This window comes from Apium graveolens, chromosome 7 (genome assembly GCF_009905375.1).
Source record: "Apium graveolens cultivar Ventura chromosome 7, ASM990537v1, whole genome shotgun sequence".
Lineage (NCBI taxonomy): Eukaryota > Viridiplantae > Streptophyta > Magnoliopsida > Apiales > Apiaceae > Apium > Apium graveolens.
In genome coordinates, this window is record NC_133653.1 from 34,406,745 (window position 1) to 34,427,867 (window position 21,123).

Genomic DNA, 21,123 nt, shown 5'->3' on the forward strand with positions numbered 1-21,123 from the left:
AATTCATGCTCAGGTGGTTGAGATTCGTGCTCAGGTGGTTGAGAAGGTGCGGGAAGTGGAAACCACCATCAACGATGCTCGAATTTAATAAATTCGAAGCTAGGATTTTCCCCACTTATTTTCAATCTAGTTGTATTTTCAAGTACTGGTGCTTTGAAGTTGTAGTTTCAAGTTTGAAGTTGTATTCGGGATAACAAAAAATTCCTAAATAATAATCGCATTTAACTATTTTATATTTGCTACTTTCTATTCATTTTATAACAGAAAATAAAAATGGAGCATAGTAATCTATACTACGTCATTCTATAAAATTGTAATTTCAAATTTAGTATGCGCATTCTATGAAAAATATATTTTGCCAATTTATTGTATTATTTCTAACTTTTTCCTTACTTTCTTACCATTTTTGGGTGGCTAAAAATCATTTATCTAATTTTATTTTTCTTAAATTGATTTTTTTAGTCAAAGTAGTCTAGAAATATTACTATATAAAGTTACAAAATTTAAAATTTGGAGTAAATAACTATATTTTCAAAAAATTTAAAAATCACTCTTCGTTATACTAGTTCACATTTCTTTCCAAGTTACCATTTTCGGGTGTCAACATTTTCATTAATTTTTTTCTCTTCATTTTTTCGTCAACCGGATATATTGTACTTTTACTATAATATAAGGCAAAAAAAATTAAAATTATAAGAATATATTATGCTTGCAAATCCTCTCAAAATCCTTGTTCAACATGAATTTTAGATGGTTCAACATGAATATATGCTTGGTTCGGTTGGAAAACAGGGGAAGAGAAAAATAAACAATAAATATTTTAAATACACACTACGCCACTTGAAGTGGCGCGACAAGAATCCCATGCCACTTGAAGTGGCGTAGTGGTCTAGTTTTGCAAAACCCACTCTAAATAGCCTACTTTTAAAAACACTCGGTTCAAGTCACCCAGAAATGCAACGGAGCCTAAGAACTAGGTTTGTTAGGATGTATCCAGTCAACATGAATATAGAATTAGTAAAACAATTTATTCTCAAAAAATTACATATTTACTCTTTACTCAAATGACTATATAATTAGGAAGAAATTTTATTCTTGTGAAACTACAAATTTACCTTTTACTCCCTTTACTTTTCTGTTTACTTATTTAATTATAAAAAGATGCTAATGAGAATCGAAGCTGAGTATACTCATTTATAAATATGTCTTTATACCGCTCAGTGTTCTAAAACTCGGGAGTACTCAGACGAGTACTCCCGAGCACTCTGACTCGGACCTATTTCCGATCCGGTTTTGGTATACTCGGTCACATCTGGTTTTTTAGTTGACTCGAGTCGAACTCGAGTAAAACTTGGATTACTCGAAAAAAACTCAATTTTATAAGTAAAAATTTGAAAAAATGAGTAATGTTAAAAAACTCGTAACTGGATACTAGTTCTTAACAAAAAAAATACAACTTTTAAATATTTTAATGTTAAATGATTGTAAAAGGCTAGCACAAAAAAATTAATTAGAATGCATATCATTTATAAAAATATAACAAATTAAATTCATATTAAATTAAAAGTTACGGGATGTTTAAAATTTTTAAGTTTTATATCTAGTACACTTTCGAGAAACTTGGAAATATATTTAATTGTCCTGTATATTCGTCATTTGGCTATGTGAACCGATTAACTGCATAGATTTAGTCCAATTAAATTACGAATTCGACGAAGACATATTAATATGGCGGAGGACTTTTAATGTCTTATATTAATAAATTGTGATTGATATTTTTTTATAAGATCAATTCAATAACTAATATGGACAATTGTTAGCTACACGTCGTCGCCATGAACAAAACAATCTCGTATAGACATTTTAGTACGAGATTACTTATGTTGGACGGAGATATTGTCGATTCAAAATACAATAAGTTTTAATTACCTTACACCCATAAATATCGAACCTACACAAATTACAATTAGTATCAACATATCTTTAACTCAAATATCATATGTACAAAAATATCTATCATAACCAGAATGATTAAAGCCTGAAAAGAAAAAATTATAAATATTGCACAATATTTTATCACTCATCGATAAAAAAAATCATTGAGTATAAGTTGTTTTGAGTGATATTTTTCGTACAATTCAAATAAATTATGAAGAACTTTACATATTATTGTTGGGGTTAAACCCAATAGGTAGTATGGGTTTTGGTGATAGAAAACATAATTGGATTGGGTAATAATTATATGGGTAGACAATTATTATCATAATTGAGCTGGATAATAATTGTATGTGTTGACAATTATTATTATAATGGGAATGTGTAATAATTGTATGGGTAGACAATTATTATTGTAATCAGATTAGGCATGTCTTGTTGGCTAAGTTTGTGATGGCTATATATACATAGTCATGTTATTGTTTTGATTTATGCTTGAGTATTGTTTGACTTAAGTATCGCTTGAGTGAATACCGTTTGGTGAGACTGATTGTATTATTGATAATTGTTTTGATTAATAATATAAATTGGGACGTGGGTTTTTCCGTGTCATATATTGAGTGTTTGTTTTTCATTGTTTATTTGGCTCTATACTTGTGTGTATTCCCCCTAACAATTGGTATCAAGAGCCAAGGTTCATGATGGAGAAGGTTGGGGGATTTGAGATTAAATTGTTTAATGGAAGAAACAATTTTACCTTGTGGTAAAGCACGGTAAAAGATCTGTTAATTCAACGAGGGATATATGCGACTCTCGGAGGGAAGAAGCCTACTAAAATTGATGATACAAAGTGGGGAGACATGAAGTTACGTGCGGCATCAACGATCAGGTTGGCCCTTGCACCGGAAATAAAGTATGATGTTCTTGAAGAGGACAATCCCAAAAATTTATGGGAGAAGTTAACGAAGACTTATCACTCAAAGTCCTTGGCCAACAAGCTATTTCTCAAGAAAGATTTGTTCGGGCTCAAGATGGAAGAAGACGGAGATTTAAGAGATCATCTGAATCGTTTTGATGGCTTAATCAACCAGCTGAATAATTTGGATGAAAAATTGAAGGATGAAGACAAAGCTGTTCTACTACTAGTGTCTCTACCGAAGAAGTATAATACTGTGATGACTTCTTTATTGGTTGGGAAAATGAAGTTAGATTTGGATGAGACTATTGTTGTTCTTCTGGAGGCCGAAAGATTGATGAAACAAGAATCGAGTGATAAATCTGATGGAAGTGCATTAGTGGTACGTGCGCGTGACACGGAAAAGAAGTATGTTAAGAAACATAACCCTAATACAATTTATGTATCCAAAGGCAAGAGAAGACTTAAGAGAGTTGAAGAAAAATCAAGGGGGTAGTGTTTCGCTTGTAGAAGCTGATGAAGATGTTCTTTTGGTTCAAGAAGAGAAGGGATCAAAAGAAGAATGTGTGCTTGACTCGGGATGTTCTCATCACATATGTGGTAGGAGGGAGTGGTTCTCGTCCTACAAAAAGTGTGAGGGAAAGATGGTAACTTTACCGAACGGTAAAACGTTAAAGGTTGCTGGCATTGGTGAGGTACCAATGAAACGTCACAACGGTCGTGTTCAGAAGTTAACTCAAGTAAGATACATACCGGAGATAAATCGAAATCTAATTTCGTTGGGTAAATTAGTTGATTTGGGATATACTTTTATGATGAAGAACAGTATGTTGAAAGTCACTAAAGGAGATTTAGAGATACTCAAAGGTCGAAAAGATAAGAGAAATCTTTTTGTACTAGAAGGAGGGGTTATTGTTCGAGGGGAGGTATTGGCGGATCGACGTCGATGGCTTGATGGTGACCGTTAATTCGGTTGTGCATGATATCATATTGGGTTGAAGGGGAGGATCGTTGGGGTTAAACCCAATAGGTAGTATGGGCTTGGTGATAGAAAACATAATTGGATTGGATAATAATTGTATGGGTAGACAATTATTATCATAATTGAGTTGGGTAATAATTGTATGTGTTGACAATTATTATTATAATGGTTATGGGTAATAATTGTATGGGTAGACAATTATTATTGTAATCAGATTAGGTATGTCTTGTTGGCTAAGTTTGTGATGGCTATATATACATAATCATGTTATTATTTTGATGTATGCTTGAGTATTGTTTGACTTAAGTATCGTTTGAGTGAATATCGTTTGGTGAGATTGATTGTATTATTGATTATTGTTTTGATTAATAATACAAGTTGGGACGTGGGTTTTTCCGCGTCATATATTGAGTGTGTGTTTTGCATTGTTTATTTGGCTCTATACTTGTGTGTATTCCCCCTAACAATTATTTCTGACAAAATTCCCGCAAAATGAAATTTAAAAATTATACACTCTACATCATGAGACATTACTAGAAAATGGCATATGACTCTTACGGGCTATTATGCTAATTTTGATAATATGTTAAATGACATGTTTTTCTTAAAAACATAAAATTTTAGTAATCGATCTTAGTGCATGTTTGCCCAGTCATATATGCACTTCATTTGGACCAAAAGCCCATTCCCCTTTTATGTGGCCCGTTCGGCAAAAGATGAGACCGGTTTTCTCCGACTCATTTTTGGTCATCATCCTAAATCGATTACTAAAATTTTATGTTTTTAAGAGAACATGTCATTTAACATATTATCAAAATTATATGCACTTCATTTGGACCAAAAGCCCATTCCCCTTTTGTGTGGCCCGTTTGGCAAAAGATGAGACCGGTCTTCTCCGACTCATTTTTGGTCATCAGACTAAAGTTATAAATCTTATTATCATATTTTCATTCTTTATTTTTATCATTCCTAACTATTTCTTCATTTCTCCTTTTTCCCTTATTTCAAAATTGTCTTATCTTTATATTTCTCAATTAAAAAAAAACTATTTATCTATTCTAGTTTAAATATTATTAATTAATAGATAAGTATTAAAATTGATAAAATTATGGGTTGTTATATAAGCTTCAATTTGATCTCTAAATTACATAACTATATGTGATATGATTAATTTTAAATAGTAAAATTGTGGATATTTAGATTATATATAGACATACAAAAGTGTAATTTAGATAATATTTGAAACTTATTTTTAAATTTTTATATGAAAAATATAACTTATAAGTGATGATTTACCAAACATATCATCAACTTATAACTAACTTATGCGTGAAATGATCTAAATACCTAAATAACTTATAAGTTACGATGTTAATATTATTTATATGATACTTTTTAATTTTAAGTAATAAGTTAATTTTTTTAAGAAATATCACTCCAACCCTTATTAGAATCAGATCTCGTTTCATTCACATTTACTCATGCATTTATATTAAAACTCCTCTTACAAACATCGTGAAAACTTAGATCTGAATATCCTCATTCCTGAAGGGAATAATACATTGATGATCTTTAGCACCAAAAAAAGGAAGATGCTTATATACAATTCAAAAAATATCAAGTATTAAATTTTGATTGAAATGATCCCGTTATATTATATAACAGCCCACACTTCTGGATTATTACTTCTAAATCGGAAAAAATATATAATTTACTAATCCACAATTCAATTACAAATGTGCCTATTATAAACGCGCAGCTAACAGAAGCCCAAAAGTCAATCTACTCAATTCTAACATCCTGAATTCCAATGCTATCCAAGTTGACTTAGACGTAACCTGAAACTGTAACTAATGAACTACACAGCCCAACAAGAAACCAATCGATCCAACTAGTAGGACCAAATAACATATACACATATAATAAAATACGATAATTTATATGATATGATATACGAAACAAATATTTTCGATACAAATTCTTATTCTTATTCGATACACATAGCATATAGACAACAATAATACAAAATTAATGTTAGGAATATGTCGTAGTCTTGATGATAATTCACCAAAACACCCTAAATAGATTTATTAAGTATCTTTTGTAGTCTTTAACGGATAACTACAATCAATCTATCTGTTGAAGAAGTAGCTTATGTTAATAAGTATGCAAGACATTTTGTACACTAAAATAGTTGGGGGATTTGGTAGTTATTGTAGTTTCTAAGTCATGTTGACTACTAGCAAGATATACAAAATAGGAGGGCTAAGTGTGAATATAAAATGCCTTATAATTTTATATAAGTGAAAGAGTATCAACTGCAAAGAAAACATCTTCAACTGCTAAACTACAATCTTCAAGGGATGACTCTACAAGCTTCAATGGATAACTCAATATGCCTTCAACGGATAAGCCAGTCAAGCTTTCAACGGATATCAGATAAAGCTGTCAACGGATGCTATCAAGAAAGCTTCAATAAATGACACTAATATAGTGTCAACGGATAACATCTATGAAGCTTCAACGGATAATCAACAAGATAGCAGTTGATAGTGACTTGACAAAAGATGACAGAGTCACATGGGGTTGATAGTGCATAAAAGGAACGTGGCAGCCTGATTGCAGGTTTTAGAAGAAAATGAAGCATTTCCATTTCCATGCAAAAGAAGCTCATTCAAAGATATTGTATCTTACTTGGATTGCATTGGACAGAGAAATAAAGAAGCATGTGCTTGGACCTAGATGATAGGAATATAATTCTTGTCTTATTGCACATGCAATCTTTATGAATATATAAACCAAGTGTAGCAAGTATCTTAGAACTAGATAGAACAACAAGTAGAACAAGCAAGCTATATCTTTAGTACTCTCAAGTTCTAAGTTGTAAGAAATATTTGTAAGCAGCTGTGTGCATTTTGCATCACAAAGATTTCTTCAAATATACATCTCTGGTGGAAAGACAAATCCAGCAGAAAGTTTTTAAACTTGTGTTTATTTACTCTGTGTTAGTAGAATACTTTTAAAGCTTTATTTGCATTCTTGTATATTCACAAACACAGTTGTATATTTTACAAAGAGTTTTCAGAAAATCAAAAAGTAACCAGAATTCCATTTGACCCCCTTCCGTAATTCTGGTATTGTATTGTTAGGGAATAACAATTAGTATCAGAGAAAGCACTTAACATACAAAGAGTTTAAAGATCAAAGCAATCAAACAACATGAGTAGGAAAAATGTTGGAGTGAAGATTTCAATTTTGGACAAAAATAACTATCATCACTGGAAAGTGAAGATGCACCTTCATCTATTCTCTCAAGATGAAAGCTATGTCAACTGCATAAAGACTGGACCTCATATTCCTCGCAGGACTGCAACAGAAGCTAGTGAAGCTACTCGAAATGAGCAAACAGTTCCAAAGTCTAAATCAGAATAGATTGATAAAGATATTGAAACAGTCCATAACGACAAAAAGGCCATGAACATTCTGTTCAATGGTCTTAATCAAGACATGTTTGACAATGTCATAAATTACAAAACTAGTAAGGATATTTGGGACCAAGTTCAAGTGCTATGTGAGGGAACTGAGCAAGTCAGAGAAAATAAGATACAACTTCTCATACAACAATATGAACACTTCCATTTTAAAGATGGTGAGCCCTTGAATGATAATTTCAGTAGATTTTAAAAATTGTTGAATGGATTAACATTGTATGGAAGAGTCTACCAAACCAAGGATTCCAACCTAAAATTCTTAAGGTCCTTACCAAAGGATTGGAAGCCAATGACAGTCTCTCTCAGAAATTCACAATAATACAAGGATTTTACTCTTGAGAGACTGTATAGAATATTGAAGACCTATGAGATTGAAATGGAACAAGATGAGCTGATAGAGAAAGGAAGGAAGGAAGAAAGGTGCGTCTGTGGCATTGGCAGCTGAGCAAGATAGGGTGATGGAAATGAAGATTGAAGTTGTTAAAACTACACCAAACATTAATGTTTGTGAAGGCAGGTATGAGATGAGTAAGGGAAAATGGTTGATGGCTGAAGATAAAGAATGTCCAAACCAAGATGAAATGGATGAAGTTGATGAGCATCTAGCCTTTCTGTCTAGAAGATTTGCAAAGCTCAAATTCAAGAAATTTTTTTGAGCTGCAAAGCCCAACAGAAATATGGTTGACAAAACCAAATTCAAATGTTTTAAGTGTGGGCTGAGTGGTCATTTTGCAAATGAGTGCAGAAAGCCAAATTATGAAAAGAAAAGGTTTGAGCCTGTAGACTACAAAAAGAAATATTTTGAGTTGCACAAACAGAAAGAGAAGGCTTTATAACTCAAGAAAATGATTGGGCAGCTGATGAAGATGATGCAGATGAAGACATGAACTATGTCAACCTTGCTCTTATGGCAAAGTCAGATGAAACAGAGGTTAGCTCATCTAGCAATTAGGTAATCACTACTATTCTTTCACAGCTTTCTAAAGATGAATGCAATGATGCTATTAATGATATATCTACTGAATTATATCATTTGCGTGTCACACTTAAATTACTCACAAAAGAGAACACAAGAATTAAAGAGAATAATGAGTGATATAAATGCTGCGTTAGAAACTCAATTTATTGAGTTTGAGAAATTGAAAATTCAGTGTAAAATTGCTAAAGACGAGTTAACAAAATCTTTGAAGAAAGAGGAAACTCTGAGAAAGCAGCTTGAACGAGAACAAAAAGTCATTAAAGCCTGAAAATCTTCTAGGGATGTTAGTGCTCAGATTTCCAAAGTTCAAGGGATCGAATCATTTTGTGAAGAAGCCTGGAAGAAAGACAAGAAGAAACTGAATCAAGATTTAGTCGATGGTCTATCAACGGATGATGAAGCTTATCCATTGAAAGATGAGGCTCATCCGCTGAAGGAGAAAAAGACCATCAGCCAAGGAAAGCTAGCAAAGCTAAATGAAAAGTATGGTTCGGTAACAAAGGATTTGTCTCAAGAGAATCAAGAAAAACCAAGGATGCAGGGAAAGTGAATGTAGGGCATCTGTCAATGAAGCAATTGAATGACAGGTTGAAAGATTGAGGTCAAAACAGAATCTAAAATAAAAACAAACAGGAATGGGAAAGTAGGGATTAACAAACACAACAACTACACACTTGATAAGTATGCACCTAGAAAAATATGTGTGAAATGTGGTAGTGTAAATTATTTGTCTACTAATTGTAAGTATGTTATTAATACACCCATATCCGCACCTCCTTCTTGCCTAACATGCCTATGTCACCAATGCATGTCATGCATGTTATGCCTCCACAGAATTCACATGCATATTTTGCTAATATGTCATTTGCACATAATCCCTACTATGCTGGATTCAATATGCCACAACTTCTATATAGCATGCCTATCTGGAATAACATGAATGCACAACCTATGTCATACCATGTTAATCATAATGTGCTTGATGAATCTCAAACTAATCATGGATTTCAAAGGCCGACTCCCAAGATAAAGGTTGATCTTGAATCACCTAACTCTAGTAGTGGAAAGTCTAAGAAACTTAAGAATAAAGCTAACAAGGCATGACCCAAGGAAACTTGGGTACTAAAATCAACTTGATTTGGTTTTGATGTGTGCATGAAAACTGAAAGAATCTAGGTATTTGGACAGTGGATGCTCAAGGCACATGACTGGAGATTCTACCCTGCTCACAAAGTTTAAGGAAAGAGTTGGTCCTAGCATTACTTTTGGAGATGACATCAAAGGATATACTATAGGTTATGGCTTGATTTCAAAAGGAAATGTCATCATTGATGAAGTTACATATTTGATGGACTCAAACACAATATCTTGAGTGTCAGCCAACTATATGATAAAGGCAACTCAGTTACCTTTAATTCCAAAGCCTTTGTTGTCACTTGCAAAAAGGATAATAATGTGGTTCTTACAGAAGTAAGAAAAGAAAATGTGTATTTAGCTGACTTCAACTCCACAGATGCAGATTCAATTACTTGTCTTTTCAGCAAAGCAAGTCAAGATGAAAGTTAGCTATGGCACAAAAAGCTATCTCATTTGAATTTCAAGATAATGAATGAATTGGTCAGGAAAGACCTTGTTAGAGGAATTTCTCAAGTTTAATTTTCAAAGGATGGACTATGTGGTGCTTGTCAAAAAGGAAAACAAATGAAATCATCATTCAAAAGGAAGTTTGAAACAACAGTTTATGAACCATTACAACTACTGCATATAAATTTATTTGGACAAGTCAATGTATTGTAAATTTCCAAGAAGAGGTATTGCCTAGTGATTATAGATGATTTTTCTAAATTTTCATGGTCATATTTTCTTGGATCAAGGGATGAAGCAAGTGAAATCATCATCAATCATATCAGGCAAGTCAACAATCATCTTGATCTTAAAGTTAGAAAAATCAGGAGTGACAATGGAACCGAGTTCAAGAAACTCTACAATGAGGTTGTTTTGTGAGGAAAATGGAATCATGCATGAGTTATCAGCTCCAAGGACCACACAGCAAAATGGAGTGGTTGATAGAAAAAATAGGTCATTGCTTGAAGCTGCAAGGACTATGCTAGAAGAATCAAAGTTGCCAACATATTTTTGGGCTGAGGCTGTCAACACTGCATGTTATACTCAAAATATTTCTTTGATCAATCAATCCAAAGGAATGACTCCTTATCAATTGTTCAAGAAAAGGAACCCAACACTGAACTTTCTTCATGTTTTTGGATGCAAGTGCTATATTATAGGGAGTCAAGCTAACCAACATGGAAAGTTTGATGCAAAAGCTGATGAAGGCATCTTAATTGGGTATGTTGTTGGAAAAACATATAGAGTCTACAATCTGAGAACCAACATGGTTATGGAATATGTACATGTTGTGTTCGATGATAAAAAGATTGAAGGAATGGAAAATGAAGGTTTCCATAAAAGCCTTAAATTTGACAATACTGAGATGTATTGTGATGATAGTGATGATGAAAGTGGTCTAGAAGTAATGGTAAAAGAATATTCAAACTTGCCATAAAATGAAGCAACATCAATTGATGCACAGGGTACTGCATCCGTTGAAAGACAAAATGCATCATCTGTTGTCCTTTGAAAGACAAGGTACTGCATCTGTTGAAAGACAAAATGCATCATCCGTTGAAAGACAGAGTACAACATCTGTTGATGGTCATTCTTCAATAGGCGCTAAAGGTCATTATAGATCACTATTTGATAGAACCCCATCTTCAAATCAAAGATCCACCAATTCAGAGGGAGTGTCAACTAGTCAACACTCAGTCACATATGAAGAGACCAATGAGGCCACTTCATCTAGAGCAAGTCTACCACCTCAAAGAAAATGGACTAAGGATTATCCAGTTGAAGTGATTATTGATGATGCAACATCTAGAGTGCAAACAAGGAGAACAACTTAAGATGAATGTCTGTATAGTAGCTTTCTATCACAGGAAGAACAAAAGAAGGTAGAAGAAGCTCTAATGGATCCAGATTGGGTTTAAGCCATGCAGGAAGAGCTATACCAATTTGAAAGAAACAAAGTATGGAAGTTGGTACCCAAACCTAAAAATAAGAATTATATTGATGCTAAGTGGATATTCAGAAATAAGATGGATGAAAATGACATAGTCATAAGGAACAAAGCTAGATTGGTTGTAAAAAGGGTACTCACAGCAAGAGGGAATATGTTTTAATGAAATATTTGCTCCAGTTGCAAGGCTTGAAGCTATTAGAATCTTTCTAGTCTATACAACCCATGCCAATTTTAAATTCTATCAAATGGATGTGAAAAGTGCCTTTCTTAATGGAGAATTGGAGGAGGAAGTCTATGTTAGTCAACCTCCAGGTTTTGAAGACCCCAACTTTCCAAACTATGTATATTATCTATTGAAATCACTTTATGGATTGATGTTAGATATATTTATGATGTCATGTCTAATCTGTTGTGTTTAGTTTCAGAACGTAATATCAGGGCTTACTGGAAATCAAAATTTACTGAAGTCAGAACTTATATCAGAACTTAAGGCCGTCAGGATTTATATCAGGACTTAAGTGCGGGTACTTCAGATAAGGATTGCGGCTGATTTACAGGAGAGGATCTGGACTAAAACAATAGAAGATATGCATGAAGAGTTAGACAACTAGAAGACTTGTAGAAGATAATATCTGATTGATATATTTTAGGAGACATAATTATATTCCATATCAATTAGAAGATATTTTATAACCGTGTACTATATAAGCACAGCTTAGGGTGTACACTACATGTGTTATCATTCACGAGAACATTATTAATTGTAACCTAGCAGCTCTTAGTGATATTGTTCATCACTGAGAGAGTAGTTTAACCAACTTTGTAACAGAGCTTATTGAATAAACTTGATTACTGTTACATACTTGTGTTCTAAATCGATTTGATTCTATAAACACTATATTCAACCCCCTTCTATAGTGTTGTGTGACCTAACAAGTGGTATCAAAACCTCTCTGTTGATATAAAAACAGTGAGATCCAGTTTACAATCATGTTTGAAGAAACACAAACTCCAACTAAGCCCACCAAAACTCAAGATACTCAAAACAATCAAACTCATAGTCGATATGAGAGTATTAGGGTTCCCATAATTAGAGCATCTGAGTATCCTATATGGAAGGTAAAGATGGCTATGTTTCTGGAAGCCACAGATCTAGAATACCTTGATAAAATTAATGATGGACCATATAAACCTACCAAGCTCTCTGTTGCAGTTGCTGATCAACCAGCAAAGATGATACCAAAGGAGAAAGGTGATCATACAACTGAAGACATCTCATCTATTGCCAAGAATGCAAGGGTAAGGCATCTGCTTCATAGTGCAATTGACAATGTCATGTCAAACAAGGTAATTGGATGCAAGACTGCAAAGGAAATATGGGATGCTTTGAAGACAAGATGCCAGGGAACTGAAGCCATCAAAAGGAACAGGAAGACTATACTCACTCAAGAGTATGAGCACTTTAATTCAAAAGCTGATGAATCATTAACTGATTTATATGACAGGTTTTCCAAACTCTTGCATGATCTGTCACTGGTGGACAAAGAATATAATCTTGAAAATTCAAATCTAAAATTCCTTTTAGCTCTTCCTAAAAATTAGGATTTGAAGTTGTTGTGCATATGTTGTGTACTTGATGATGACATAAACAAAACACCTAAGTAGATTTTACTTAGTGAAATAATGCAGCACTCGACGGATAAGAATTATAGTCCCGACGGATAACTCATTACAGTCCCGACGGATGATGACTTATTATCCATCGAGTGAGTAGCTTATGTAATAATAAGTCTGTAGTACATTTCTGCATACACCTTTGTATAGAGTCTGTAGTAGCATATAAGTCATGTGGACTTTAACTAGATATGCAGAATAGGTTGATGAATTGTACATAGATGATGTCTTGTAATTTTGTATAAGTGAAATGAAGTCAAGTGCCTGATTGCTACCCGACGGAAAAACTACAAAGCACCCGACGGATGATCAACAACCCGACGGATGATCAACAATCCGACGGATGATCATGAACCCAACGGATAAAGAATTCAAACATCAGTTGACAGTGACAACTGGTCACATGCGTCGGGAGGTATGCAAATGGAATGAGGAATCCTATTAACTGGGTAATAGAGAACAAAGTAACAAAGCATTAAAACTGATAGTTTTTATAATGATTCTATCTTTTGACTTTGTAATCTTGGTAATATATATAAACCAAGAAGTAGCAAATAGAAACTAAGATTTGAGATACAAAAAGTGAGAAACATTTGTAAGCAGAATTATTAGTATTTCTCTGTATTCTCAGTAGTTCAAATTTGTAAGCAGCTGTGAGCATTCTTGCACACAGAGTTCTCTCGATATAATATATATCTCTGGTGGAATTGTTTAAATCCACCAGAAAGTTTTAAAGACTCTTGTTTTTAATTACTTATGTTTTGATTCACGTAAGTTTTTATTCCGCATTGTGCTAATCAAAACACTTATGTTTGTATTCGAGTTTGAACATTTTTATTTTAAGAAAAAGGTTCAAGAATTTCATTCAACCCCCCTTCTGTAAGTCTTGCTATATTGTTAAGGGACTAACAATTGGTATCAGAGCAAGCTCTTAATATACAAGGAGTTTAAAGATCAAAACAATTCAGCAAGATGAACAAGAAGGATGTTGGAGTCAAGATTCCTTTTCTAGATAAAGATAATTACCATCATTGGAAGGTAAAGATGCATCTTCATATGCTTTCTCAAGATGAGGCCTATGTGGACTGCATAGAAAGAGGCCCTCATGTTCCAATGAGAGCTGCAACAGGAAACGAGCCATCAGTTCCCAAGCCAAGGCATGAATGGTCTGATCCTGACATTGAACAAGTCAGGAAGGATAAAAAGGCCATGAATATTCTATTTAATGGAGTTGATGCAGACATGTTTGACAACATTATCAACTGCAAAACTGCCAAGGAAGTCTGGGATACTATACAGATAATCTGTGATGGCACTGAGCAAGTTAGAGAAAATAGGATGCAGCTCTTGATTCAGCAATATGAGCATTTTCACAATGAGGAAAGTGAGTCTCTCACTGACAGTTTTAGTAGGTTTCAAAAACTACTAAATGCTCTTAAGTTGCATGGAAGAGTCTATCAAACTAAAGACTCTAATATGAAATTCCTTTGATATCTTCCAAAGGAATGGAAACCAATGACAGTCTCATTAAGAAACTCACAAGATTATAATGAGTTTACTTTGGAGAGACTGTATGGCATCCTGAAAACCTATGAGCTTGAAATAGAGCAGGATGAAAGGATGGAGAGAGGAAAGAAGAAAGGAGGATCCATTGCACTAGTTGCTGATTTGGAAAAGGAGAAGGAAGTGAAGATGGAAGCTGTTGAATCAACTTCTAAGGTCTGTGAGAACAAGGGCAAGGGGCTTGTAGTAAAAAGTGAAGTTTCATTGAGCCAAGATGACATGGAGGACATTGATGAGCACCTAGCATTTCTTTCCAGGAGATTTGCCAAGCTCAAGTTCAAGAAGAACTTTGGAGCAGCCAAGCCAAATAGAAACATGGTGGATAAGTCAAAATTCAAATGTTACAAATGTGGCTTGGCAGGGCATTTTGCCAATGAGTGTAGAAAGTCAGATTCCCGTAAGAAAAAGTTTGAGTCTGTAGATTATAAGCAAAAATACTTTGATCTACTCAAATAAAAGGAAAGGGATTTTATTACACAAGAAAATGACTGGGCAGCAGATGGTCTGGATGAAGATGAAGATGTCAGCTATGTCAATCTAGCCCTAATGGCCAAGTCTGATGAGACAGAGATAAGTTCCTCAAGCAATCAGGTAATTACTACAAACCTTGCACATTTATCTAAAGCTGAGTGTAATGATGCCATAAATGACATGTCTACAGAATTATATCATTTGCGTTACACTTAAGTCTCTTACTAAAGAAAATGCTAAAATCAAAGAAAACAATTTATTTTTAAGTGAGAGGAATAATGTGCTTGAGTCTCAGTTTATTGATTTTGAGAAATTAAGAATTGAGTGTAAGATTGCCAAGGAGGAATTAACTGAGTCCTTGAAAAAGGAAGAGATTTTAAAGAAGCAACTCGAGCGTGAACAAGAGGTGATTAAAGCATGGAAAATATCCAGGGATATCCATACTCAAATCACCAAAGTTCAAGGAATTGAGTCTTTCTGTGATGAAGCCTGGAAAAAGAAAAAAGAGAAACTAGAACCTAATTTGGTAGATGGTCTGCTAACAGATGTAGACTCGATGGATGATGAGGACTATCCGTCGGATAACAAAAAGTGTTATCCGTCGAATGATGAAAATCCTCATTCGTCGGCTGTGAGCAAACCCATTAGCAAAGCCAAACTAATCAAGCTGAATGAGAAGTATGGGTCTGTTTCCAAGAACTTTGTTTCAGGAGAGTCAAGTCAAGTTAAGAAAGGGAAAAAGGCTAATGTTGGTCACATGACTGTCAAACAGTTAAGTGACAGACTTGAGAAAATTGAGGTAAAAACAGAGACTAAAAGGAAAAACAATAGGAATTGTAAAGTAGGGATTAACAAACACAATAGCTACACACCTGATAAATATGCTCCTAGAAAAATCTGTGTCAAGTGTGGTAGTATAAATCATTTGTCTATTAATTGCAAATTTGCCATGCCTACTCCCATGTCTGTTCAGTCTCAATTTCCTAACATGAATGCCATGCCTCCCATGCCTGTTAATGCTATGCCTACACAGAAGATGAATGCACAGTTTGCTAATATGCCATTTGCACCTAATCCTTATTATGCTGCATACAGTATGCCACAAATGCCATTTAGCATGCCTTACTCGAATAACATGTTTACACCAAGCATGTCATTTCCTGTTAGTCATAATATGCATGATAATTCTGTTGCAATGAATGGTTTCAAAGGTCCAATCCAAATGACTAAAGATGAATCTGAAATTCCTAAGTCAAATGAGATAAGACCTAAGAAACGGAAAAAGAAAGCTAACAAGGCAGGACCCAAGATAACTTGGGTACCAAAATCAACTTGATTTGATTTTGATGTGTGCAGGGAAACAGAAAGAATCTTTGGTACTTGGATAGTGGTTGTTCAAGACACATGCATGGTGATTCTACCCTGCTCACAGAGTTTAAGGAGAGAGCTGGCCCAAGTATTACTTTTGGAGATGACAACAAGGGTTATACTGTGGGATATGGCTTGATTTCAAAGGACAATGTCATCATTGAGGAGGTTGCCTTAGTGGATGGTCTCAAACACAATCTGTTGAGTATCAGCCAGCTTTGTGACAAAGGCAATTCAGTAACCTTCAACTCAGAAGCCTATGTTGTGACTAATAAAAGAAGCAACAAAGTGGTTCTCACTGGTGTGAGAAAAGGAAATGTGTACCTAGCTGATTTTAACTCAACTAAAGCAGAATCTGTAACTTGTCTTCTCAGTAAAGCAAGTCAGGATGAAAGTTGGCTATGACACAAGAAGCTATCCCATTTAAACTTCAAGACCATGAATGAGCTGGTAAAGAAAGAACTGGTAAGAGGCATTCCTCTAGTGGAGTTTTCAAAGGATGGACTGTGTGATGCCTGCCAAAAAGGGAAGCAGATCAAAGCATCATTCAGGAAGAAACTTAATTCAACAATTGAAGAGCCTTTGCAATTGCTCCACATGGATTTGTTTGGACCAGTCAATGTATTGTCCATCTCAAGGAAAAGATTTTGCCTAGTAATTGTAGATAATTTCTCAAAGTTCTCTTGGACATATTTCCTAAAGTCTAAAGATGAGGCTAGTGAAATCATCATCAATCACATAAGGCAAGTCAACAATCATTCTGATTTCAAAGTTAGAAGAATCAGGAGTGACAATGGAACTGAGTTTAAGAATTCTGTCATGAGAGCATTTTGTGAAGAAAATGGGATTCTGCATGAGTTTTCAGCAGCAAGGACTCCACAACAGAATGGAGTAGTGGAAAGGAAGAACAGATCACTTATTGAAGCTGCAAGAACAATGCTTGAAGAATCTAAACTACCAACATATTTCTGGGCTGAAGCTGTAAATACTGCATGCTACACTCAGAACATTTCTCTGGTTAATCAAGCAAGATGCATGACTACCTATCAATTGTTCAAGAACAAGAAGTCAACTCTAAACTTTCTTCATGTCTTTGGCTGCAAATGCTATATCCTGAGAAATCAAACTGATCAAAATGGGAAGTTTGATGCTAAAGCAGATGAAGGAATTTTTGTTGGATATGTTGTTGGTAAAGCATATAGAGTCTACAATCTAAGAACCAACATTGTTGTGGAATCTATACATGTTGTGTTTGATGATAAAAAGATTGAAGGACTGAAAGATGGAGATTACCATGAGAGCCTCAAATTCGACAATGTGGAGATGGTTAGTGATGACAGTGATGATGAAAGTGATCAAGAAACAGTGTCTAAGGATAATGCAGACAAATCTACTACCAATGAAGCACAAAACTCAACATCTGTTGAGTTGCATAATGCTTCATCCATCGGAAGGCAATCTGCGCTATCCGTTGGGAGACAACTTGCCCCATCCGTCGGTACTCAATATTCACCATCCGCCGGGTTATCAAAAGGAGCAGGAGGTCAAGACAGATCACCTATAGAAAGTTCCCCTTTCTCAAATCAAATATCCACAAACTCAGGGGGAGTTTCTAGCAATCAAAACTCAATCACACATCAAGACAACTATGAGGCTCTTCATCTAGAGCTAATCTACCTCAACAAAGGAAATGGACAAAAGATGACCCCTTTGAGCTTATCATTGGTGATGTTTCTTCTAGAGTTCAAACAAGGAGAGCAACTCAGGAAGAATGTCTATACAGCAGCTTTCTTTCCAAGGAAGAACCAAAGAAGGTAGAGGAAGCTTTGTTGGATCCTGATTGGATTTTAGCTATACAGGAGGAGCTAAACCAATTTGAAAGGAATAATGTTTGGAAGCTGGTACCCAAGCCTAAAGAAAAGAATCCAATAGACACCAAGTGGGTATTCAGAAACAAGATGGATGAGAATGGCATAGTAGTCAGGAACAAAGCTAGATTGGTTGCTAAGGGCTATTATCAGCAAGAAGGAATTGATTTTGATGAAACATTTGCTCCTGTTACAAGACTTGAAGCCATCAAAATTTTCCTAGCCTATGCAGCCCATGCCAATTTCAAGGTCTATCAAATGGATGTCAAAAGTGCCTTTCTGAATGGAAATTTGGAGGAAGAAGTATATGTCAGTCAACCTCCTGGTTTTGAAGATCCAAATTTTCCAGAGTATGTCTATTATCTTCTGAAAGCACTTTATGGACTGAAGCAAGCACCTAGAGCCTGGTATGACACTTTATCAAAGTTCCTTTTGGAAAATCACTTCACAAGAGGTACTGTAGATAAAACTTTATTTTTCAAAAATGTTAATGGCTCTAGTATACTTGTTCAAATTTATGTAGATGATATTATTTTTGGCTCTACAGATGAGAAACTTTGCAAAAAGTTTGCCAAATTGATGCAAAGTAAGTATGAAATGAGTATGATGGGAGAACTAACTTACTTTCTTGGTTTACAAGTTAAGCAAGTTAGTGATGGAATGTTCATTAGTCAAACTAAATATATTTTTGATCTTTTAAAGAAGTTTGATCTAATGGATTGCACATCTGCAAAAACTCTCATGGCCACTGCAACTAAGCTTGAATTAAACACTATTAAAAAGTCTGTGGATATTTCAAGTGATAGAGGCATGGTTGGCTCACTTCTGTACTTAACAGCTAGTAGGCCAGATATAATATTTGCTACATGTTTATGTGCTAGATTTCAGGCTAATCCTAGAGAATCTCACTTGATAGCTATTAAGAGAATTTTCAGATATCTCAAGGGAACACCAAACCTTGACATTTGGTATCCTAGAGATTCTGGTTTTGATCTAACTGGTTATTCAGATGCAGATTATGCAGGTTGTAGAATTGACAGAAAGAGTACAACAGGAACCTGTCAATTTCTAGGAAACAAGCTTGTGTCATGGTTCAATAAAAAGTAAAATTTAGTTTCTAATTCTACAGCTGAAGCTGAATATATTGTTGCTGGCAGTTGCTGTGCATAGATTTTATGGATGAAAAATCAATTGCTAGACTATGGTTTGCAAGTTGAGAGAATTCCTATTTTCTGTGATAATACAAGTGCAATTGCCATCATTAAAAATCCAGTACAACATTCAAGGACAAAGCACATAGATATCAAGTACCATTTCATAAGGGAACATGTAATAAATGGTACTGTGGAACTACATTTTGTTCCAAGTGAGAAGCAACTTGCAGATATCTTTACCAAGCCACTGGATGAATCCACCTTTTCAAGGTTGGTAAGTGAGTTAGGTATGCTTAATTTCTCTTAGATCTATCTGAGGTATTTTACAAGTTGTTACGCAGCCAGAAATTTAATTAATTTTTCAGTCTTGGATGAAATTTTGGCAAAGTCAAAATCTACATCTCGACGGATGACCCTTATCCATCGAGTTTAGTCATCCGTTGATATACTATTTGCTAATGAAAATCAATTACTTTTCTGGAATCTTTAAAAAAAAAACTCGACGGATAACAGTTTAACCTCATCCGTCGAATTGTCTTAATCTCAGCCGTTAATTCCCTGTACATTATCCATCGAGTATACTTACAGTCTGTAAGCATTACACGACGGATAATGGGTGGAATTTTTACAGTTTATTTTTAAATGGCTATTTTAGAAAATTTTCTATTGGTTAATTTACTTTACTTTATTATCTTTATCAGTTATTTTTGAGATAGTATAAAAGCTTATTTCATTGCAATTGTTTTCTTTTATCATTCTCAAATTCAACTGCTCTAATTTCATTCTCTCTCAAGCAATTACTCTCCTTCTCTTCAAGCTTTCATTCTTTAACAATGGCACCTGTAGTAAAGATTATGTCTCAAACTGGGTTCATTTTTGAGAAGAACAACTTCACTGCATTGGTCAATAAGGGTATTCAGCAATCAGAGGACTACCACAAGATGATGGACTTTGTGAAGAATTGCAAGCTCAATTACGCCATGCTGGAATCACCCACAATCTTCTGTAAAGTTGTTGAAGAGATGTGGACCACTGCTATCTATAACTCTACTGACAAGACTATCACTCTAACCATTAAAGGTAAAGAATTCTGTATCAATAGTGATGTGATAAAAGCATGTTTCAAAATTCCTGATAACAATGTGACTTCACCACACAATGACACTGATATTATCAATATGCTTAATTCCATGCATTATGCACTTCCTACTTCTAAACTGAGTGATATTAGGAGAATGGGTCTTAGGAAGGAGTGGAGTTTCATGTGTGATGTAGTTACTTAGGTTTTCTCTGGAAAAATTAGTAATTTTGATTCAGTGAATATTTCCATGCTTAACATGCTATAAATGCTAGTTACAGATAAATTTTACAATTTCAGTGACCTTGTTCTAATTGAGTTAGGTTTTAAAATGGGTTAGTTAGCTAAAAGAGGTAAAAATGTGTATTATGCTAGATTTTTCATGTTATTGGCTAACCACCTCTGTGAAGAGATTATGCTTGAGAACCCTAACAACAAACTGGATTGTTGGGTTCAAGAGAGAAGACTCATTGCATATTTGAACAGGGCCAATCATCACAAGGATGTGCCAATGTTCCACTTTCCTGTAATGCAGACACCTCAGGTAAGTGAGGTAAGTTCATCCATT